Source organism: Schistocerca gregaria, chromosome 1 (assembly GCF_023897955.1).
Source record: "Schistocerca gregaria isolate iqSchGreg1 chromosome 1, iqSchGreg1.2, whole genome shotgun sequence".
NCBI classification, from domain to species: domain Eukaryota; kingdom Metazoa; phylum Arthropoda; class Insecta; order Orthoptera; family Acrididae; genus Schistocerca; species Schistocerca gregaria.
Genome location: NC_064920.1, coordinates 401,332,873 through 401,358,067, shown reverse-complemented (window position 1 = coordinate 401,358,067; position 25,195 = coordinate 401,332,873).

The window sequence follows — 25,195 nt, the reverse complement described above, 5'->3', positions numbered from 1 at the left end:
CAGTGTCCCTAATTTGGTGGGAAGTGGCGGTGCAGTCCCCTACGGCACTGCGTAGGATCCTACGGTCTTGGCGTGCATCCGTGTGTCGCTGCGGTCCGGTCTCAGGTCGACGGGCACGTGCACCTTGCGCCGACCACTGGCGACAACATCGATGTACTGTGGAGACCTCACGCCCCACGTGTTGAGCAATTCGGCGGTACGTCCACCCGGCCTCCCGAATGTCCACTATACGCCCTCGCTCAAAGTCCGTCAACTGCACATACGGTTCACGTCCACACTGTCGCGGCATGCTACCAGTGTTAAAGACTGCGATGGAGCTCCGTATGCCACGGCAAACTGGCTGACACTGACGGCGGCGGTGCACAAATGCTGCGCAGCTAGCGCCATTCGACGGCCAACACTGCGGTTCCTGGTGTGTCCGCTGTGCCGTGCGTGTGATCATTGCTTGTACAGCCCTCTCGCAGTGTCCGGAGCAAGTATGGTGGGTCTGACACACCGGTGTCAATGTGTTCTTTTTTCCATTTCCAGGAGTGTATGTTTCTCTTACCCGTCGTTTGTTGATTCGAACACAACTATGCGTGAAACACAGATCGTACCAAAGTGGTTCTGAGGGAGAAGAAAGATGGCTTAAGAACTGCGAGGACTACCCCTAGTGTTTCTATCTTCTGCCTGCGAGAAGAAGCGTTTCCGTCGGCCCTCGACTCTAAACGGACACTGTTGTCACAGTGTCATTTCGTCCATGTAACATCGTTAAGAAAACGATCACTACCGAAGAGACGCCTATCCTTAACACAATTCTCTCGTGTTCAACAGTGGAGATCTTGCTGCTACTTCGCTACGGTATTTTAAGATCTCTTAATTCCGCGAGCAGGTGCTGAAATAAATGTGCTGTTTCACTCAAGGCTTCCGGTTTTAGTCGATTTCTGCAGCCTAAGGGCAAGACTGTTTGAGCAAGAGTGCTTCAAAGTGTTTCATTGAATAATAAGTAATCTGCAAAAGGGATATCTCATATACTCATCACTTCATATGACCCTAATCTTCAATCAGCAAACGCCTTAAATGGAAGCTTTGTATTTGAGTATAAAAATCAGTCGTTGGTTGCAAATATATTTTTATTTCGCTTCACCAGTTTCGACATTTATTTTTCACCTTCAGAAGCCTACAAAATTAGGGGTATTATAGATATTTTGACCATACATTTATGTGAACTGTAAGAACTATTTTACAGAGTCTTACTTAGTATTGGTTTAACAGAGATTAATACCTTTTTCATAGAAGCGTAATGCCATGATATATCCAAAACTGTACATATTGTATGTGATTATTGTAAACACAGATTGACAGATTGATAATTTACAATTACCTTTATGTACACAAGTTGATGTGCCAGTAGCAGAAATATATATATATATATATATATATATATATATATATATATATATATATATATATATATATATATATATATAACTAAGGTACATAAAGCTGTTATGTGTAATAATTTTTTTTTTAAAAAAGCGGCACATAGTTACAGAATATAAAATGAATATGCTACTTTTCACATTTTATAACAGATGCTACCCAATCAAGATATTGTAGTTTTTAATGCAAGCTGATCATTCAACAAATAAGATGCAAAAGATTTGTTGAATGATCTACTTGCAATAAAGAATGGACACTATTTGAATCAGACTGAAAAGATCTGTTGAATGATAAACTTTAATTTAAAAAGAGACACTATTTTGACTGCATAGCGTTTCTTATGGAATGTGAAAATTAGCCGATTCCTCTGTGTACGGAAATTACGTGCCATGTTTTTCAAATGTATTATATATAACTTCTTTATATAACTTAGTTTTAGTTTTTGTGTATTTTATATGTATTCCTTGCTGCTGGCCCAACAGCTTGACATGTACATACCAAAGGTGTGATTCGGTTACTGTAAATTATCATTCTGTCAGTCTGTGTTTACAATAAACACACACAATATGTACATTTTTGGTCACATCATGGCATTACGCTTCTATGAATAAGGCATTGACATCTGCTAAACCGATACTAGGTGTTTCTGTAATATGCTTCTTATACTTAACATAAAAGCATAGCCAAGGTCTAAAGATTAATAATACCTCAAATTTTGTCGGATTTTGAGGATGACAAATTAATGTGTCGAATCAGTACAGCGAAAAGAAATACGTATATTTACAACTGACGACTGAATTTTATTCTGATATGTATATTATATTTGCTGAAAGTTACAGCTATGAATAAAATAAGCAAACGCCATATCTTGTATTGAAAATTGTGCACATGATTTTGCTACCAAATATAATGACAGAGATACTGGTACAGCATAGCTAGTTAACGAAATAGCTGCTTTCAAGCGATAGTTGAAGAGCCGATGAAGAGCACTGACGTAGCTTCTTATTTGGATATTATGAAGATTTTTTTCCGAAGTGTAAGTTAAAAGCTGATTATCTAAACACCGAAATAGCAGTGACAGCAAATTGGAGATCGTAAAAAACTACTTAAGATCGAGTATGGACATAAAAAGACTGTAAAATTCAGTTACTTTTGGCGATGGTATAGGATACAGCAGCTAAATTTGACTTCAGTGACGTAATTAATGAGGTAGCTGAGATGAAAGCAAAGAAATGTAAAATAGAATTATAGTAAAAACCTAATTATTGGAAAAGGATATTTTCCAGTCTCTCAGTTATAGCCCTTATTCTTTAATTTCTAAGTGGTAACAAGGCCAAATTAATTATCTTTAAGGCACAATTGAAATATATTCTTTGTTATACATCGCAATAAAGGCAATGGGCAGTAGCTGCCATTAAAAAGTTGTAGAGATATATTTTTTTTAAAGTTTCAGAACGTTTACACAAATTGTAATTTATTTGTTGTAATGACACATTCAATCTGTTCATTAAGGGGAGTTATAACGAAATTTTTTCAGGTTTTTGGATTCTTATTTCATTATGAAATTTTCAATTTTCTGAATAAAATGATACATGTATCACTTATAAACTCACATGGGAAGTATTTTATTTTATTTTTAAAAAATATCTACAGCAGTTGAAAATTTTAAAATTTTGACGTGTATTACTTAAAGATCTTATAAAATCGGTAATTTTTTATATAGAAGGCTGAGGATTGCTATGTTATAAAGGTCATGTGCAGGAGAGGATGGGCGCAAGGTTGAGGAAGTTCAAACAAAGTTTGAGAGACAATAAACTTTCTGATGGTAAAACCATAAGAGGCAGGCTGATAGACAAAATGATTGATGAACTGCAGTAGTATTATGAGATGGCCATTAGAAATAATAATGAGGATGTGTTGACAATGAAGCAGTCAGTATGTGTTGCCTTCTTTCACAGAGTGTCAACTGCTGAAAAACCAGTACACCACCTTTGCCCTCCTGGACCTGATTCATGGTGTAATTACCGCAATGCCCAGTACTCAAACGGTTCATACAGCCATCCCAGCAGTCGTCAAGTATATCAAAAAACCTGTTCCCAGAGACCTGGCAAACCCTGAATTACTGAAGTAGTGTCTGCATGGTTAGATTCAAAATCCCAATGAGTCGTTCAATAATCTTATATGGATTCGCTTACCAAAAAATATTTTTGTTGGGATGAAGACACTAAAGTGGGGGGCAGTGATGCTGTTATTGTTTTTAATGATGGCCATATTGGTAGGGTGAAAGTGCTACAGCAAATAGGAATTAATCCTGGAGCAAACTGCATCAGATAACTTGAACTAATGGACAAGGTTCGCATTGATAAAGAAGAGTATGCAGCAGAGTTGGCCACTAAGGAGTCTAGATAGAAGAAAAATCTTGGAAAGAGATCAAGAGAATGATATACGGTATGGTGCAGGGTGCTTTTGAGTGACTAAAAGTAAAACAATTAAGCATATATTGAGTTACAGTCTTTTAAAACTTTAGAAGCCGTTCCTGAAAACTTACATTTTCTGTTGCATTTTTCCCTAAATTTCAGAAAACACTTCGAGTAGAGTATTAAAATTTTCCGGGAGTAATAACATACATATCCTGAGTCTACTGAACTAAAAGAAGAACATAATGTTATGTGTATTTAAAGTTATTAAGGATAACGTACAAAAGTTCACAAAATTTTAACCACGCATTTAAAAAATTGTATTTCAGAAAGCAGTGACTGAAATTAAATTATTGTAGTTCAGCAGACTCAGAACATACAGTTTAATGTTCTGTAAAAATTTCATGTCAATGGCTACAGTGGTTCCTGAAATACAGGGTAGGCAAGTCGTTATATTTAACATTGTCGGGATTGGGCGTTCCGACTCCCCTTAAGTAACATTTTTCAATTATATTTCATATTTATGAAACCTACTTATGAAATAATAAAATTTACTTATTTTGTTTAGAAAAAATTACGAGGGGTTAGAGGGCGTAGCTTCGATAGTTCTCCTAGCGGCGCAGAATCAGCTCTGTGCGGATCCGTTTCTTACCATTCGTTCAGGATGAACATTCTCCCTGGACAGACCCTTGGCCAGCAAAAAAATTAATAATTGCGCGCTCTTATAGTCAGTATACTCCTGTAACATACCTGTGATCTTGATTTGGCTGTAGTTCACTAATACTTGAATTGTGCCGCCACTTTCTAGAAACCACAGGGGGTGAAATTTGCAACGCTATGCAGTACTCCGACGTTTGCAGCTTTTTATTAATTCATGCTCGTACTTCTTGCACATGCGAATTACTTGTGGAGTCAGTACTAAACGTATGGTATCGATAGTAACGATGCCACATAGTTTCAAAGGTTGGCACTACCACGAGACACCGACGGCAACGCCCTCTAGCTGGTTCCCTTCAGCTCTACGACCTCCGCTACAGACTCCGTCCATTTCATCAGGTGCAGCCAGCCAGGAAACTTAGCTTCAACTTCGTACCACCTTGCAAGTTATGTATTCTTATTGTCTGAGTAAAGGGGATTTAAATTCGTACAGCAGTACCGACGTGTTTTACCTTTTCCTGATCCAACCCACGCGCCGCCTTCCAGGCGGGAAACAAAAAAACGAACTTGAATGTTTGGGTACCAGATGTAGAACAACACGATATTAAGTAGGGACTGATAGTATTTTGGATGAAGCGCCATCAGTGATTCGCTAAAAATTCTCATCTACTAACGAACATTCTTCATTTAATATAAGAATTTTAGATCTTGATTTTGTACAGAACCTTGACTCTAAGAAAAAAAAAGTGGCTTCGTTATTCGCATCTTGCTTGTACACTTGGAGGTAACTAGCTAAACTGAAATGTCCATTTCCATTGGGTGACCGTTAAGGAAGTGCCTGCAGCCTGAGATCACCGTTTTTCCCATGCAAGATGCAGCGTGAGAGATGCAGCGTGCACGAGTTCAGTATGCGACGCAATAACGCCATCGCAGTCGCAAGAAACGTTAATCAATGGATGCAGATTAACTTCACAGCTACCTATACTTGTGCTCCATGGTTTTTTAATAGCGCAGACTGATGGAAACTATAATGTATATGAGTTTAACTTTCAATGGTGCTCTTATGAATTTTACACTATGATTCAGTAGGTGATTTTCAAAAGACATCATCAAAGATGGGACACCGCTACTTATATAAATTTCGTAATCTGACTGTCTCAAAATTTGAAGAAAGAGGTGGACTATCAGTGGGAATACCAGTGGCAAACATCGCAGCAGAAAAGGGGTTTACGTTCGTTTCAGTCATACCAACAGGTGTTAACAATCAAAAGAATTTTTCGAGAAGACATGTAACGTCAATTATTCGAGTAAGATTCATTTGACAAAGTTTCCCTGCGTACCTCTGTAGTGTCAGAGTGATGGATTCTCTTAGATGTAGTGAACACCCGAAAGACTACTGATTAGATGTGTAGCGAAGGGCGGACACGAAGAACAGTTATAAAGTTGTAAAAATCTTTGAGAGTTTGTATTTTACATACTGTATCATTTGTTGCATTGTTTTTAGCCATTTACCTGTACGTTTTTCTGAAATGTTTCACGGAGTTTGTAATTAGCATGCACTTATGAACTGTAACTGAAGGCAATCGCCTTTCACTCATACTTTATTTTGATTTATTTAATGTGGTCCATTACATGTGTGAATCGTGGATCTTGTCGAGGTGTAGTCGTTCTGGTGCCTGAATTATACAGATAGCCACACTGTAAGTTCAATGGAGGCAATGTCTAGTGATATTACTTAGATTGTTATCATAGCTAATCTAAATTTAAGTTGGTGTAAATCTCCTGCTGAGTTTCTCTTCAACGTTCAAAATATGAGGAATTTGTAACACGTCGACGGCATGCTTACGAAAAGTAGCTATGTTGTGCAACTGTGAGTTCTATCAAGAAGTACTCTCGTATCAATGTGATGGAATGTGAAATATACGTACGTACTCATCCTAATCAGGTTGTCTTCTTCTGCAACATCCTCGACGTAACGGATCACAGACGGAATTCCTCGCAAAGACATCATAACATCCACAGCACCTACAACTCAGTGTTTAAAATACAGCTGGGAAGCCTTTGAAATGCTTCGTGTACAACGTAAGCAGTACTAGCAGTTAATGACTGCTTTATTGTAATTTACATCAATATATGCAAAATTAGATAAATTTTAGTAATAATCAAGCTAAAGTGACCTTATATAGTCCTACAGAGCATAGGAGGAGAAAGGAATTCAAATTTGGTTTGAAAGCACGTGATTTGTCACTAACCGTTTCAAATTATTGTGGAAGGCTGTAGAAAATGTATGTTGAAGAATAACAAACACTTTTCTGGTATGTAGAAAAGGATGTTTTCCTTCCGTACAGAGCCTGTATAAAATGTACGAGTATGTTTCAGAGTAGAAAAGGCGTTTGCCTTATGTACAGAGTATTCACTAAACTGCTGCCGCTGGTCCTATAAAGCCACAGCATGGTGTTAGCAACTAATCCCATAACGAAGTAAGTGTACTGTGAAATCAGTGCAAGAACCCCTACCTTACGAAACAGTGGTTCGTGTTTCTGGTCTAAACACGCCATTTGTGTTTGAACTGAGTTGCTGAAAAATAATACCTCACATGGCATTAACGGAACAAAATGAAACTAAACGAGTTTCAGTGTAGTACAGGTATTGTACCATTTTCTGACCGTAAAGTAAGTTGCGTTCAGCTGTTGCAAAAGGTCATGAATTATTGTGGGAGGCTGTAGAAAATGTATCTTGCAGAATAACAAACACTTTTATGACAGGTAGAAAAGAGCCTGTATAAAATGTACGAGTATGTTGCAAAGTAGACGTATGAGCATGTAGTGTAGTGTTTGAAACATTGGATTGTTATTCGGAAGCAGTGGGATCCAAATTTCCAGAAAGGCGCTCAGATGCAGGTTTCCCTGAATCACTTAAGACGAATGGTGGGATAGTAAATCTGGAAAATCACAGCCGACTTTCCTCAATATCATCAATTAAAGCTTGTGATCCGTCTCTAATGACTTCGTCGTTGACGGATTATTTCCCGTTAATGCGTGGCACTCAGTTAAAAACATAGGCACGAATGCAAAACAGATTCGCGTTGTGACCACTGAAGTGGAAGGACGTAGAAGCTCCAAGATTAAACGATTGCGATTTTCTGTTTGTGCCTAGTTTGTTTGTTTACTGCATTTATGTGTCAGTTTGTTTATTATCAATGAATGTGTAGTGGCGTTGGCGTAGTCGATCGTGGCGTCCCTATTAAGAAATTAAAGTATTTAGAAACATAAGGAATCGACAGTTTTTTTTTTCGTTGCGTCTGCTCGGGGCGGAAGTCGTAAGACATCCGTTTAAGTTCGTTGTTGATCGATTAATTCAGTTTTTTTTGTTACAGAGGGCAGCTAACGCTCTGACCGAACACGCTGAGCTACCGTGCCCGTGGGGTTAGAGGGTCAGCGATGTCTTGTTCCACAACTATACAGGGTGTTACAAAAGGTACGGCCAAACTTTCAGGAAACATTCCTCACACACAAATAAAGAAATGATGTTATGTGAACATGTGTCCTGAAACTCTTAATTTCCATGTTAGAGCTCATTTTAGTTTCGTCACTATGTACTGTACTTCCTCGATTGACCGCCAGTTGGCCCAATTGAAGGAAGGTAATGTTGACTACGGTGCTTGTGTTGACATGCGACTCATTGCTCTACAGTACTAGCATCAAGCACATCAGTACGTAGCATCAACAGGTTAGTGTTCATCACGAACGTGGTTTTGCAGTCAGTGCAATGTTTACAAATGCGGAGTTGGCAGATGCCCATTCGATGTCTGGATTAGCACGGGGCAATAGCCGTGGCTCGGTACGTTTGTATCGAGACAGATTTCCAGAACGAAGGTGTCCCGACAGGAAGACGTTCGAAGCAATTGATCGGCGTCTTAGGGAGCACGGAAAATTCCAGCCTATGACTCGCGACTGGGGAAGACCTAGAACGACGAGGACGCTTGCAATGGACGAGGCAATTCTTCGTGCAGTTGACGATAACCCTAATGTCAGCGTCAGGGAAGTGGCTGCTGTACATGGTAACGTTGACCACGTCACTGTATGGAGAGTGTTACGGGAGAACCAGTTGTTTCCGTACCATATACAGCGTGTGCAGGCACTATCAGCAGCTGATTGGCCTCCACGGGTACACTTCATCCAACAATGTGACAACCCTCATTTCAGTGAAAATTTTCTCTTTACGGATGAGGCTTCATTCCAACGTGATCAAATTGTAAATATTCACAATCAACATGTGTGGGCTGGCGAGAATCCGCACGCAGTTGTGCAATCACGTCATCAACACAGATTTTCTGTGAACGTTTGGGCAGGCATTGTTGGTGATGTCTTTATTGGGCCCCATGTTCTTCCACCTACGCTCAATGGAGCACATTAACATCATTTCATGCGGGATACTCTACCTGTGCTGCTAGAACATGTGTCTTTACAAGTACGACACAACATGTGGTTCATGCACGATGGAGCTCCTGCACATTTCAGTCGAAGTGTTCGTACGCTTCTCAACAACAGATTCGGTGACCGATGGATTGGTAGAGGCGGACCAATTCCATGGCCTCCACGCTCTCCTGACCTCAACCCTCTTGACTTTCATTTATGGGGACATTTGAAAGCTCTTGTCTACGCAACCCCGGTACCAAATGTAGAGACTCTTCGTGCTCGTATTGTGGACCGCTGTGATACAATACGCCATTCTCCAGGGCTGCATCAGCGCATGAGGGATTCTATGCGACGGAGGGTGGATTCATGTATCCTCGCTAACGGACGACATTTTGAAAATTTCCTGTAACAAAGTGTTTGAAGTCACGCTGGTACGTTCTGTTGCTATGTGTTTCCATTCCATGATTAATGTGATTTGAAGAGAAGTAATAAAATGAGCTCTCTCTAGGCGCGCAGTCCGGAACCGCGCGACTGCTACTGTCGCAGGTTCGAATCCTGCCTCGGGCGTAGATGTGTGTGCTGTCCTTAGGTTAGTTAGGTTTAAGTAGTTCTAAGTTTTAGGGGACTGATGACCACAGATGTTAAGTCCCATAGTGCTCAGAGCCATTTGAACTATTTGAAAATGTGCTCTAACATGGAAAGTAAGCGTTTCCGGACACATATCAACATAACATATTTCCTTTTTTTGTGTGTGAGGAATGTTTCCTGAAAGTTTGGCCGTACCTTTTTGTAACACCCTGTATATGCGGCGGCGCTACACTCATAATCCGAGAAGAGAATCGACGCACTGATGAAGCGTGCGGATACACCTGTAGATGGTATGGGTGACATAGACCGCTGCAGCACGTTACCAATCAAGCGTCGCCTCTGGCAATTCGATCTCAAAAAAACATGTCATGTTAACTGCTTACTACACAAAGGTGGCATAACAATCAGGGGTTCCTTTGCACCACTCTGCCGTTTCAAAAGTGTGTATGTGTGTTTCCTTTCATACATAATAGCCCAGGTACTAACCAAATACATAAATACAGTCACGCCATTGGACAGATGCCCAAAATAGTTTTAGGACCAAAGATATTGACCTATACTAACATGAAGTCTTTTCCACGTAACGCAGAAATTTGTACTGAAGTTTCTAAAAAAAGTGTTATGCAAATTAAAGACTCCGCCTAGAGTAATACTTTCACAGTCTACATATCTATCACATAACTGTACAGCTACAGTCTACATATCTATCACATAACTGTACAGCTACAGTCTAAATATCTATCACATAACTGTACAGCTACAGTCTACATATCTATCATATAACTGTACAGCTACAGTCTACATATCTATCACATAACTGTACAGCTACAGTCTACATATCTATCACATAACTGTACAGCTACAGGACATAAATAAAATCTTCCTGAATCTTGTCAATTACATGACCCCTCTGGGCTTAAAGTCGCAACATTTGTAAGAATATTTATGCGAGAAGCGGTTGATGGACTGCCGACATTACTCAGGACGGAATCAGAGGTCGACATCTCTCCTCCGACAGTTATGAAATTGTTTCCCGATCATGCGAAGAAAAAAAAAAAAGATCTTCTTCTCATACGGAAACACCAGAATATAATACGGTAAATTCAGTAGCACACAATAATCCTCAGTCGAAATTAACGATTGGCAAAATTTTGCACAGTATAATAGAAATTCCGACATTACCATGGACTAAACAGGTATCTGATTGAGTATATCAGCGAATCGCCGTCTATCCTAATTCTTCCGTCAGCATCTAACATTCTTTTGAGAAGTGAAGCAAGTTTATCCGAGATAACCCCTGTCTTCCGTTCCACAAGTCAAATCATAGTTCTCTCCAGACAATAATTACTGAAAGAGATGACTGTGGTGATCCAAACACAGAATGGTCTTTACTAATTTCGTATTTATGTATCCACGGGGGACGTATTGCGCTGTCGAAGATCCATTATACACTCCTGGAAATTGAAATAAGAACACCGTGAATTCATCGTCCCAGGAAGGGGAAACTTTATTGACACATTCCTGGGGTCAGATACATCACATGATCACACTGACAGAACCACAGGCACATAGACACAGGCAACAGAGCATGCACAATGTCGGCACTAGTGCAGTGTATATCCACCTTTCGCAGCAATGCAGGCTGCTATTCTCCCATGGAGACGATCGTAGAGATGCTGGATGTAGTCCTGTGGAACGGCTTCCCATGCCATTTCCACCTGGCGCCTCAGTTGGACCAGCGTTCGTGCTGGACGTGCAGACCGCGTGAGACGACGCTTCATCCAGTCCCAAACATGCTCAATGGGGGACAGATCCGGAGATCTTGCTTGCCAGGGTAGTTGACTTACACCTTCTAGAGCACGTTGGGTGGCACGGGATACATGCGGACGTGCATTGTCCTGTTGGAACAGCAAGTTCCCTCGCCGGTCACGGAATGGTAGAACGATGGGTTCGATGACGGTTTGGATGTACCGTGCACTATTCAGTGTCCCCTCGACGATCACCAGAGGTGTACGACCAGTGTAGGAGATCGCTCCCCACAACATGATGCCGGGTGTTGGCCCTGTGTGCCTCGGTCGTATGCAGTCCTGATTGTGGCGCTCACCTGCACGGCGCCAAACACGCATACGACCATCATTGGCACCAAGGCAGAAGCGACTCTCATCGCTGAAGACGACACGTCTCCATTCGTCCCTCCATTCACGCCTGTCGCGACACCACTGGAGGCGGGCTGTAGGATGTTGGGGCGTGAGCGGAAGACGGCCTAACGGTGTGCGGGACCGTAGCCAAGCTTCATGGAGACGGTTGCGAATGGTCCTCGCCGATACCCCAGGAGCAACAGTGTCCCTAATTTGCTGGGAAGTGGCGGTGCGGTCCCCTACGGCACTGCGTAGGATCCTACGGTCTTGGCGTGCATCCGTGCGTCGCTGCGGTCCGGTCCCAGGTCGACGGGCACGTGCACCTTCCGCCGACCACTGGCGACAACATCGATGTACTGTGGAGATCTCACGCCCCACGTGTTGAGCAATTCGGCGGTACGTCCACCCGGCCTCCCGCATGCCCACTATACGCCCTCGCTCAAAGTCCGTCAACTGCACATACGGTTCACGTCCACGCTGTCGCGGCATGCTACCAGTGTTAAAGACTGCGATGGAGCTCCGTATGTCACGGCAAACTGGCTGACACTGACGGCGGCGGTGCACAAATGCTGCGCAGCTAGCGCCATTCGACGGCCAACACCGCGGTTCCTGGTGTGTCCGCTGTTCCGTGCGTGTGATCATTGCTTGTACAGCCCTCTCGCAGTGTCCGGAGCAAGTATGGTGGGTCTGACACACCGGTGTCAATGTGTTCTTTTTTCCATTTCCAGGAGTGTAATAGGAATAATTTAAGGTGTTTACAGAAACTGTAAAAAATTGCAAAACGATATATAACGGATTACTATGCCTTGAGACAAATTATTGACAGAAACCTGATCAAGACAAAAGATACGAGGGTGATTTAAAAAGGTCTCGGCACAGTATAGAAAAAGATTACCCACATCACTGAAACTGTTTTTATTTTTCAATTTAGTCTCCTTGTAGATTAATGAACTTGGTCCAGCGATGTTTCAATACCTTGATCCCATCTCGAAAATTAGTTTCCTCCAGGCCTGTAGAATAGTTGTCATCTCCGGCTATAAATTCTTCGTTTGAAGTGAATCTTCGTCCACTAAGAAACATTTCCAGTTTTCGGAAGAGATGGGAGTAACAGGCGAATAAGGCGGGTGTGGCCACAATTCATACCTTTTTTCGTGTTATTTTTCCATGGCGATGGCACATGTGTACGGGTGCACATTGTCTTGATGGAAGATGACTACCTTGCTAAACCTGGCCTTTTTCGCGTATCTTTTGTTGCAATCTGTCCAGGAGGTTGGCGTAGGATTTTCCAGTAATTGTTTGCCCCGTGGGGAGATAATCTACAAACAGAGTCCCCTTCGCATCCCAGAACACTGATGACATGACCTTTCCCGCTGAAGGAATTGTCTTTGCTTTCTTTGGTGGCGGAGAAGCAGCATGTTTCCACTACTTTGATTGTTGTTTTGTCTCTGGAGTATAGCATTGCACCCAAAGTTTCATCTGTGGTTACAAACCGGCGCAAAAAATCTCGTTCATTACTCCTAAAACAGGCCAATCATTGTAGCGGTATGTCCATTCTCATGCGTTTTTGGTCTAGCGTTAAGACTCGCGGCACCCATATTGTAGATAATTTTTTCATTTCTAATCAGTTAAAATGTGATATACCTTTCAAATGACATCTAGCACTTTCAGTGCTCTATGGCCATTTTTTGCAATGATTTCTGGAGTAATGGCACATCTTGGCCGGCCACTGCGCGGATCGTCATTTAAGCTCTCCCGGCCAAATTTGTTCACTTGTCAGCAGTTGAATATGAGGGACCGGAGTCCCCTCCCCCCTCCCCCCCCCTGTATTCTGGAAATCGGCATGAATGTCCTTTGCTTTCATACCTTTTTTTCCGAAGTACTTAATCACTGCTCGAATCTCGATTTTTTCCATATTCGCAAATCACTACCCTGGAACAGCAGAGCCACGTCACCGCCACAGCTCTCTTCCAAGAGCACTGACGTGACACCTGTTTACAGACAACAGTCCAATGAATATCATGTGAACAACACGTTGCGTTAGCGCTGACCTCTCGTGGTGGTACCGAGAACTTTTCAAACCACTCTCGTATAAATGTGCGCTGGCGATTACAAAAATTGATGATAACGTTAGAAGAGGAATCACGCTGCAAGAAGGCTTCACCTTAGCTTCTAGTACATTAAAAAAATAGAACTCAAATGATTAAATGGCTGTCCTCCAACAGTTGTATCACGTACTCTTCAAATACAACGCAGAATCCACGGTACTACTTCACATGCAAGAAAACAAGTCTACAGGATTTTCGAGCTTCTATGAACAATGCGTTAGACTACTACACGCCAGTAGATGAAGAGAACGAAGTTAATGAACACTATACATGAATAACACGAATTACTGCGTGAACATAAGACGATAAAAAATTTCAGGCAACAGGAAATTCATGAAATATTAGAATATATGGATCCCAAAAGGAGGTTATACGTTGAAAAGCGTGAACATATGACGTAAAGCAAACAGATTACTAATGAGTTGAGTGGATCACAGAAGAAAATGCACAGGACCGTGTTTCATATCTCACTGTTCTCTTAAATTGAAAATGTCTTGAAGGCAAATACATTTTTATGTATTATAAAAGTACATTGTGAAGACTTGTTGCAATATGATTTTGTATGAGGGAAATAAAGCATCTGACGTAACCACATGAGTCATTTTATCTTTGTTACTTCAAGATCTTACAGATAACATTTTAAGATTACCTACAAGCATGTAATGTTGCCGTTGTGGTTCTCAGAGCGAAGATTGCTTTGATGCAGCTCTCCATCCCAATCTGTCCTGTGCAAACCTCTTGGTATCCTCACTCCTATCGCAGCCAACGCCAATCTGAACCTGCTTGCTGTATTCAAGACTTGGCTCCTCCCACAATTTTTACCCCCCCTCCCCCTCGCCCCAATCCTTCCAAAACTAAATTGATAATTTCTTCATGCTTACGGATGTCTCCTGTCAACGTATGCCTTCTTTCAGTCAAGTTGTACCACAAATTCCTTTTTTCCTCAATTCGATTCAGAATCTCTTCATTAGGTATTCGATCCACTTATCTGATCTTCAGCATTCACCATCACATTTCAAAAGATTCCATTCTCTTTGCCTGGACTGCTTACTGTCCACGTTTCACCTCCATATAAGGCTACACAGCTCGACAGCTCCCGACAATTACCTACAGAAAAACCCACCTAATAATTAAATTGATATTAGAGCGTTACAGATTATTCGTTACAGATACGCTTTTTATGCGATTACCAGTCAGCATTTTATATCCTCTCTACTGCGGCCATCATGAGTTATTTTTGTGCCCAAGTAGCAAATCTTTTCTACTACTTTTAGTGTCTTGTTTCCCAATAAAATTCCGTCGCATCGCCTGATTTAATTCGATTATATTTCATTACTGTCGTTTTAATTTTGTTGGTGTTCACCTTAAAACTCTTTTTAAGGCATAATTTCCGTCTGTGAGTTACATCATCGACAAACCTTGAAGTTTTTACTATCTTCTCGCTGAACTTCCATTCCCTTTTCAAATTTCTTCCTGGTTTCCTTCACAGCCTGCCTAACTTTCAGACTGAATAACGTCAGTGATAGGCTACAGCCCTGTTTCATTCTCATCCACACCACGGCATCCCTTTCACGTCCCTCGACTCTTATAACTGCAGCCTGGTTTCTGTACAAATTGTAAATAATCTTTCGCTCCCCCATTTTCTTCCAGATACCTTCAAAATTTCGAAGTGTGTATACCAATCAACACTGTCGGAAGCTTTCTCCAAGCCTACAAATGTTATGAGCATAGGTTTGCCTTTCTTCAGTATACCCTCTAGGTTAAGTCGTAGCGTCAGCATTGCCTCGAATGTTCCTACATTTCTCGCAAACCCAAACTGATCTTCCCTGAGGTCGGCTTCTACCAGTTTTTCCATTCTACTATAAATAATTCGTGCCAGTATTTTGCAACGATTCATTATAAACGTGATTGTTTGGTAGTATCCACATGTGCCAGCAGCAGCGTTGTTTGGAACTGAAATTATTCATTCTTCCTGAAGCCTTGCGGTATTTCACCTGTCACATTTATCTTGTAAACTATGTGAATAATTTTGTTATTACTGGCTATCCAAAGGTACTCAATCGTTCAGAGGTTACAGCGTCTAGGTGCCTTGTTTCCACTTCGGTCTTGCAGTGTTCCGTTAAATTATTCTCACAAGATTGTACGAGATCTATTCGGAAAGTAAGGTCCGATTGGTAGCGAAATTGAAACGACAGTGAAAATCCGATGAAGCTTTGCACAGATGTGTGTCTCTAATATACCTGTCAATCGTGTCACGCCGCTCTTTTCAGTTCTGAGCATCTAACGATGCCTAGAACAATGGTGTCTCCCGCCAAGTATTGGTGTCCGCTGAGAGGTTTCGTCTGATTTCATGCAACCCCACATAATGTACTTGTCATGCATTTCCGTCTTCGTGGCAATTCTCCGCCGCACACTACAGGTGCAACGGAAACGCCCCTGCAGCGTTTTCAACGGGAAGTGTTTGATCACCCACCGCAGTTCGAACTTGGCTCACTCTGATGTTCGTCTCTGCTCACATGAACCAGTGGCTATGGAGGCAACATTTTGGTGCAGATAACGAACTGCAGACCAGTGTAGAGAAGTGGCCAAAAGCAATGTGGGGCTGCTTTCTATGATGGGGGTACTGGAAAGACGGTACAAAGCAACGATTAACTTCTAAGTCGGAGCGGCGACTATGTACAAAACTTGTTGTTCCACTCGAACATGATGCATGGAAAAGCGACTTCTCTTATTTGCTATTTCGACCTTCCTGTCAGTCTCATTTTTGTATGCTTATATTTCCTTTTGCCTGCTTCATTTGCTGCGCTTTTATATTTTTGCCTGTCATCAGTTAAATTCAGTATCTTATTCACTTATGGAATTTGTTGTTAATAATTCAGCCCAGTTCAAAAGTAATAGTAGTGTGCATAGCTATAACACCAGGAGAAAGGATGATCTTCACTATGCAGGGTTAAATCTGACTCTGGCACAGAAGGGGGTAAATTATGCTGCCACAAAAGTCTTTGGTCACCTACCAAACAGCATCAAAAGCCTGACAGATAGTCAACCAACATTTATAAATAAATTAAAAGAATTTCTAGATGACAACTCCTTCTACTCATTGGCTGAATTTTTAGATATAAATTAAGGGAGGGAAAAAACTAACTTAAGCATTAGTGTCATGCAATATTTTGTGTAATGTAATATCTTGTACAGACATCTTTCATTAACCTGACACGTTCCACATCATTACGAAGTGTCGTATTCATTATCTATGGAACAAGTATTAATCTAATCTAATCTAATCTAATCTACCTGTTTGGTACGCTCTGCCTTCCCTACGTCATCTATTAAAATTGCCCATTCTCATTCTATGGTATTCCTTTTCCTTGTTTCATGCCAACGTTGTCTATTGCTCCATTAGAAACTCTCAATAGCCTCTGTTTCCTTCAGTTTAAGCGTGTCGCATCTCCTTAATTTCGTACTTTTTCGCGGTTTTTTTTCGGTTTTGGTCTGCAATTCATATCCAATAAATTGTGGCCAGAGTCACGATCTGCACATGATAATGTCCTCCAATTAAAAATACAGTTTTCAAAAACTCCTACAGTGTAGTTAGATCTCTTCCACGTATTCTTTCGTGATTCTTAAATCAAATGTTAGTGGTGACTGAGTTATGCTCAGAGAAAAATTCTACCTGATGGCTTTCTCTTTCATTTCTTTCCCCCCAGTCCATTTTCTCCTGTTATTTCTCCTTCTCTCCCTACTGCCAAATTCCAATTACCTACAGTCGTTTAATGAACAAAGTAGGAGTATATGGACTATCAGACCAATTGTGTGATTGGATTGAAGAGTTCCTAGATAAAAGAACGCAACATGTCATTCTCAATGGAGAGAAGTCTTCCGAAGTAAGAGTAATTTCAGGTGTGCCGCAGGGGAGTGTCGTAGGACCGTTGCTATTCACAATATATATAAATGACCTTGTGGATAACATCGGAAGTTCACTGAGGCTTCCTGCGGATGATGCTGTGATATATCGAGAGGTTGTAACAATGGCAAATTGTACTGAAATGCAGGAGGATCTACAGCAAATTAACGCACGGTGCAGGGAATGGCAATTGAATCTCTATGTAGACAAGTGTAACGTGTTGCGAATACATAGAAGGAAAGATCCCTTATCATTTAGCTACAATATAGCAGGTCAGCAACTGGAAGCAGTTAATTCCATAAATTATCTGGGAGTACGCATTAGGAGTGATTTAAAATGGAATGATCGTACAGGGTGTTTCAAAAATGACCGGTATATTTGAAACGGCAATAAAAGCTAAACGAGCAGCGATAGAAATACACCGTTTGTTGCAATATGCTTGGGACAACAGTACATTTTCAGGCGGACAAAGTTTCGAAATTACAGTAGTTACAATTTTCAACAACAGATGGGCGCTGCAAGTGATGTGAAAGATGTAGAAGACAACGCAGTCTGTGGGTGCGCCATTCTGTACGTCGTCTTTCTGCTGTAAGCGTGTGCTGTTCACAACGTGCGAGTGTGCTGTGGACAACATGGTTTATTCCTTAGAACAGAGGATTTTTCTGGTGTTGGAATTCCACCGCCTAGAACACAGTGTTGTTGCAATAAGACGAAGTTTCCAACGGAGGGTTAATGTAACCAAAGGACCGAAAAGCGATACAATAAAGGATCTGTTTGAAAAATTTCAACGGACTGGGAACGTGACGGATGAATGTGCTGGAAAGGTAGGGCGACCGCGTACGGCAACCACAGAGGGCAACGCGCAGCTAGTGCAGCAGGTGATCCAACAGCGGCCTCGGGTTTCCGTTCGCCGTGTTGCAGTTGCGGTCCAAATGACGCCAACGTCCACGTATCGTCTCATGCGCCAGAGTTTACATCTCTATCCATACAAAATTCAAATGCGGCAACCCCTCAGCGCCGTTACCATTGCTGCACGAGAGACATTCGCTAACGATATAGTGCACAGGATTGATGACGGCGATATGCATGTGGGCAGCATTTGGTTTACTGACGAAGCTTATTTTTACAGTACCTGAACGGCTTCGTCAATAAACAGAACTGGCGCATATGGGGAACCGAAATGAGCCATGTTGCAGTCCCATCGTCCCTGCATCCTCAAAAAGTACTGGTCTGGGCCGCCATTTCTTCCAAAGGAATCATTGGCCCATTTTTCAGATCCGAAACGATTACTGCATCACGCTATCTGGACATTCTTCGTGAATTTGTGGCGGTACAAACTGCCTTAGACGACACTGCGAACACCTCGTGGTTTATGCAAGATGGTGCCCGGCCACATCGCACGGCCGACGTCTTTAATTTCCTGAATTAATATTACGATGATCGTGTGATTGCTTTGGGCTATCCGAAACATACAGGAGGCGGCGTGGATTGGCCTCCCTATTCGCCAGACATGAACCCCTGTGACTTCTTTCTGTGGGGACACTTGAAAGACCAGGTGTACCGCCAGAATCTAGAAACAATTGAACAGCTGAAGCAGTACATCTCATCTGCATGTGAAGCGATTCCGCCAGACACGTTGTCAAAGGTTTCGGGTAATTTCATTCAGAGACTACGCCATATTATTGCTACGCATGGTGGATATGTGGAAAATATCGTACTATAGAGTTTCCAAGACCGCAGCGCCATCTGTTGTTGACAATTGTAACTACTGTAATTTCGAAAGTTTGTCCGCCTGAAAATGTACTGTTGTCCCAAGCATATTGCAACAAACGGTGTATTTCTATTGCTGCTCGTTTAGTTTGTATTGCCGTTTCAAATATACCGGTCATTTTTGAAACACCCTGTATAAAGTTGATCGTCGGTAAAGCAGATGCAAGACTGAGATTCATTGGAAAAATCCTAAGGAAATGCAATCCGAAAACAAAGGAAGTAGGTTACAGTACGCTTGTTTGCCCATTGCTTAAATATTGCTCAGCAGTGTGGGATACGTACCAGATATGGTTGATAGAAGAGATAGAGAAGATCCAACGGAGAGCAGCGCGCTTCGTTACAGGATCATTTAGTAATCGCGAAAGCGTTCCGGAGATGATATATAAAATCCAGTGGAAGACTTTGCAGGAGAGGCGCTCACTAGCTCGGTACGAGCTTTTGTTGAAGTTTCGAGAACATACCTTCACCGAGGAGTCAAGCAGTATATTGCTCCCTCCTACGTTTATCCCGCGAAGAGACTATGAGGATAAAATCAGAGAGATTAGAGCCCGCACAGAGGGATACCGACAATCTTTCTTTCCACGAACAAAACGAGACTGAAATAGAAGGGAGAACCGATAGAGGTTCTCAAAGTACCCTCCGCCACACACGGTCAGGTGGCTTGCGGAGTATGGATGTAGATGTAGATGTAGACTATTACAATTAAGTTTTCCTCTGCCTCAACCATCTGAATAAGTTCTTTTATTTCATCATGCATTCTTTCAATATTTCAATCTTATGCGGAGCTAGTTGGCTTATAAACTTGTACTGCTGTGGTGGATGTTGTCTTCATGTCTGTCTTGGCGACGATAATGCGTTCACCATGCTGTTCAGAGCAGCTTACCCACATTTCTGTTTTCTTCCTCATTATTTGGCATACTCCGGCATTACCCTTGTTTGATTTTGTGTTGATAACTCTTTACTGACCTGACTAGAAATCCTGTTCTTCCAGTCACCACCCTTCACTAATTCCCTGTTTACCTAATTTCAAACAATGCGTCTCCCTTTTTTAATTCTGTAAAACTCGTACCCGATTACGAGACTTACCTTTGCACGCTTTGACAAGTAAAATGCCAATTTCGTTTTTCTTGATGCCTGAGTAGCCCCCACCCCGAGATCCAAATGTTTGACTGTTTTACCGCTGGAATATTTTGCCCAATATGATGCCGTAATCATCAAGCCATGCAGAGGAGCTGCATTTCATTGGGAAGAAATAAGGCAGTAGTTTCCCCCTGTTTTCAGTCATTTGCAGTAGCAGCTTAGCAAGGCGATGTTGGCTAGTATTACAAGGCTAGATCAGTCAGTCGTCCATACTATTGCCTCTACAACTACTGAAAAAAAACTGCAATCCCTCTTCAGGAAGCACGGGTTAGTCTGGACTCTCAGATACACATCTACAAAGTAGCTAACTTAGCGGAGAATTACTCTTGAGCTTCCCCTATACCATTTCATTCACCCTCCACTCACTATGTTACATCCAAATTAGAGAACAAGTAACATCAAAATTAATAATTTTCAATGTAGAATCTTGCTTGTCTTTCGTTACAGTATTTATCAGAACCACTGTTACGTCAATTACCATAGCCTATTGCACAGACCTGACTCTCCAGTGTTGAAATTGAGAGATCTCTACGTTTTCACTTTATATTACCTTCACTGGTGGCAAAGACCGGTATTTGGATGACTGTTCTCAGGGCTAGACAATACTAAGAAGAACATATGAGTCTACATTGGTTAATGGTCTGTTTCTTCTGCCGCATGTGAGATGTGACTACTTTCTACAATCCTTCGGGAGTGTAGTAAGGACTGGAAAGCGGTGTGGGCTTGTAATTAATGTACGGTACTGAAGTTTAGAAAAAAGAAACCATACCGGTTTATTTGTTCATGGGAGGGAGAGAGGGAGGGGGGAGGGAAGTTACATGGCGAGGATTATCAGGATGAAGAGAAAAGATAACTCCAGTAGCCCTAGACCCATCTCAAAGAAGAAAGGGTAATTCAAGTGCGAAGGGACTAAGCCATTTAGCGTCTGCTCTAGGCGGCGGCTCGGAATAGTTGAGAGCCATATTTATCGGTCGCTGCTCCGAGAGCTCGGTCTCACAAGTCAGGTGATCTTGCGACGCGATTTGATTGGCAAGACGGGTTTGTTGACGACCATTCGGGTTCTTCCGGCGTGAACTGGTTAACTGTTGTCACTATGGTCGAAACAGTCGTCTTTGTAAAATTTAAATAATAAAAATTACTCACTTTCGCGGCCTGGGGGCACCTTATACAGCTCTACCTATACACTTTTGGTGGATATAAACCGAAATGTCGACAGATATGAAAATCATTTCTCATTTCTGGCTCCCTGCTTGAGAAAGTAACTCAGATTTTTTTGAAACCAGCTCAAACGTTTGCTTTAAATTTTTCATGACAACCACGTTTATGTGAAGTTTTAGCATTTTCAACAGCCCAACAGATACTGTTTTTTGAATTAAAAACTGTTACTTGATCAGTAGACAAAAGTACGAAAGCTCAAATGGTTCAGATTGCTCTGAGCACTATGGGACATAAGATCTGAGGTCATCAGTCCCCTAGACTTAGAACTACTTAAACCCAACTTACCTGAGGACATCACACACATCCATGCCCGAGGCAGAATTCGTACCCGCGACCGTAGCAGCAGCGCGGTTCCGGACTGAAGCGCCTAGAACCGCTCGGCCACAGCTGCCGGCACTACAGAAGCAAAATCGGGATTGTGTTGATACTCCTCGTTGTATAGATGGTTAAAATCGAAATGAAGTAAATCTTCACGCCGGTTAATTTTTTGAACTTACGCCTTATGGAATGATTTGTATTCCTATTCTTTCCAAAATTTCCACAGTGTTGCATGCGACACATCAACCTGATTTGCAGCTCGACGGATACTTGAATTAGGGTTTCCTTCAAACAGTTGTAACAAAGCTTTTTTCGACTGTGTTCCCAACAAGAAGGTGATCCCCACGTTCTTTTCCAACTCACAGTAATTTCATTAAAGATTTGAATTTCTGATGTCAAAAGATGTGACTCGGACCAACATCTCAAGTGTTTAATTATTGGAGCGCATCTTTTTCTTGCAGTCTATGATCGACGGTAGAAAAGAAAACATATAGCTAGTCGTAACTCACTGAGGAAGCCGCTCTGCGTAATACCTCCAGAATGCATACACATGAATGTGCAAGACCAAAACCCAAATTGATGTTCGCTAATTCATTGATTGTGAACCGCTTCATTCTGATGCCACAACTGAACAATTATGGTTTACACTTTTTATAAAAGATCAATAAACGATACGAAATCACCTCGCGAAAAACGTCGCGCAACTAATGATGCGGGACTCAAGCCGTTTGGTACGTTGTTTCTAATGGAAAAGTGTTGTTTTGGCGTCTGACCCCCTCCCGTACCCCCGCTTCTACCCGACAATAGTTTCAAATGTCTCCCTAACATATAGAGTTAGAAGGTAATATAGTGTCTTTCGAATTATAACGTTAACTATAACGTCCGTCTAGCAACAGGAGACAGGCAATTATCGATTATAGATTGGTAAAATTCTTGCAAATGTTCGTCGTTGACAAAAACTGACACAGCATTCAACAATTAGTTCCACACTTTGCAAATTTTATGAAAATCGACGTAATGAACTCATTATTATTTTTAGTTCTACTCAGTGAACTACATTTTTTTTATTGGCTACCAGTTTTTAAGTAGAAATTCGTCAGTGGAATGGGAGTTGTCTAGGCGAAATGATTTTAAATTAGATTGAAAACTTTCTTCGCTACCTGTCAGACATTTTATGTTATTGGGCAAACGATCAAACGTTTTTTGTAGCTGCAGATGGATTCCTTTCTGTCAACTTTAACGAGGGTAATGAAGTCATTTTTCCCTACAGAGTTGTAGGTGTGGACATCATTGTTTTTCTCAAATTGTGATGGATTATTTATGACGAGTTTCATTAGCTAACATATATATGGTGATGGCGCAGTTAAAACGCCTATTTCTTGAAGGGGTACCTACATGACATCCGTGAGTAAACACCATGTACTATTCTTACTGTTCGCTATCGTGCAATCAATATTTTCTCTCTAACTGATGAGATACCCTGGGAAATTATTCCTTAAGACATTATTTAGTGTAAATATGGAAAATATGTCAGGAGGTAGACACGTTTATTTCCAAGATTAGCAATTATACGAAGAGCAAAAGTAGGTGAACTTGACTGTTGGACAAGCTCAGTAATATTCTTATTCCAGTTCAAGCTTTCATCAATACTTACAGCTGAAAATTTGTGGTGTTGCACCCTGTTTTTTCTGACTGTTACTCATGTGCTACCTAAATTCTCGGTTCGACTCTATTTGTTGTGCCGAAGAGAATGTGCAGTAGTGTGTTTTCTTCTCAAAATTTAGGGAGTGTCCATTCTCAGAGAACCAATTAATAATTCTTTGGAAGAGATCATTTAAAAACTCTTCTTCTGCTTTCTCTCTAATGGGATTTATTATAACACTATTTATAGCTCTAGTATTGTCTGCGAAAGGTACCAATTTTGCTTGTCGAAGGTCATTCACGTATACATGAGCGTACCGAAAATTGAACCCTGTCGGATATATAAAAGCCTGAACTATGTTTTCTATGATCCAAACGATTTGTAACTTATATATTGCGTTTTCTTCAAGAATTCTGTTGAGACCTGTAAAAGCAGCAGAAATACATTATTTGACTGCACGAAACACAAAAAAATGTAGGAAAAAATTACACTTGACTATTATTTTGGACTACAGTGCAGTAAAAACAGACCTCACTGGTATTGTTGAAAAACCGCCTTTAGATCACTGACGCAAATATTCATATCTGAATACAATTATACTGATATACCTCGCTCCATTTACGAGTGGAACAAGAAAGGACATAGTTGTGGTATAAGGTACCCTCCGTCATGCAACATACGGTGGCTTGCGGAGCATGTATGTTGAGAATTACAAGTAGCTGCCGTGTTGAAAGTGTTCCTTTCACTGCAGTTAAATAGTATCGTCCGTGGTGGCAACAGATCGTGATATCGTACAAAGCTTTTCCTGGTCTTTTGAGTGACAGTAATGCACTGAGTGAGGAAGCACAGTTGATAGCTACGTGATTTAGGACCAAAACACGTGGAGCATTTCTCCTCTAAAGTCGTGCAAGTACCAGACTCCTCATGCAACAACGCATCAAAGCTCTACCGTATCTCAGTCCAAGTAAAACCGCCGCTCTCAGCAATCCGTGAGTGACAGGGAAATAACTACATTTCTGTCGTAATGTGGACCAGTCAGTACGATTTCCTCAGTGTTTTTGACTGATCAGATGCTTTTATTCTATGATCTGGTGTTGCCTGGTGACAACTGAAATCTGTTGCTTCGGTTAAAAATTTGTGTGATTGTACCAGTGAATAAAGAGGACAGCGCGCGCAGCAAGCGGTTTTGCATTATCTCGTTAAATGATGATGTCGCGGAGATCTCGAAGGTAGGGCAAAGGCACCTGTCTTAGCATGTCAGAAATGAAACGGTAGCTGTCATATTACCAATAATGCGAACCAGAGGTGACTGTGTTGTGAATTATATGACATCCCATAAAATTACGCCAGCTGCTGGATTGTATGCCAATGAAGAATGTAGTCTGACACCGTTCATTGTCCACGGAGCTTTCCCACATGAGTACGGCAGTCGTGCTGCCGTACACCGACCCGGGACGC